Below are 771 nucleotides of genomic sequence, written 5' to 3'. Positions count from 1 at the left end.
AATGTGAGTTTGTAATGGAGAACGGATGCTAAGTTTTAAAAAAGGTTCTACATTGAAACAAACTAAAGGACAGTTTGTAATGAAAAACTGTTGATAAGGTTTAAAAAAGGTTCTACATTGAAACAAACTAAAGGACAGTTTGTAATGAAAAACTGTTGATAAGGTTTAAAAAAGGTTCTACATTGAAACAAACTAAAGGACAGTTTGTAATGTAAAACTAGCTCACTAAACTTACTTCTGTCAGGAACTTACAATACGAAATCGGTAATAACGACATTTTTAAGTATGGCGCCGTCTTTAACGTTTCCAGAAACGATGGCACCAATAAGGACGTCGCTGGCATCAGAAAAAATGGTGCCACCAGTAATGTAAAATGAGAAAAATGTTACACCGCTAATATTTATGCGGAGTTCAAAAAAAATATTTTGTATAAATTTGTTTGTTGTTAAGAACAAAGTTACACAATGGGCTATCTGTTTTGTACCCGTCACAGGTATCGAATCCCGATTTATAGCGTTATATTATTATGTAGAAAACGGTTTCATTTTTAAAAATCACAATCCATATATCACTAATGCCCTTAACCAATGCCATTTTTATTCTCATCGTTTCGACTCTCATGGTGATCGAAGTTCGACTCTCTGTAACATAGGACTAACTTATAACTCACAAATTATTTAAATAAATCAATATACTACAATTGATAGCTCATTTAAAAAACGAAAACAATTACTGGTTATATAATTCTATTATACATGCTGATTTTTTTCT

Source organism: Limulus polyphemus, unplaced genomic scaffold (genome assembly GCF_000517525.1).
Source record: "Limulus polyphemus unplaced genomic scaffold, Limulus_polyphemus-2.1.2 Scaffold7636, whole genome shotgun sequence".
NCBI classification, from domain to species: Eukaryota; Metazoa; Arthropoda; class Merostomata; order Xiphosura; family Limulidae; genus Limulus; species Limulus polyphemus.
This window is presented reverse-complemented; position numbering follows the sequence as displayed.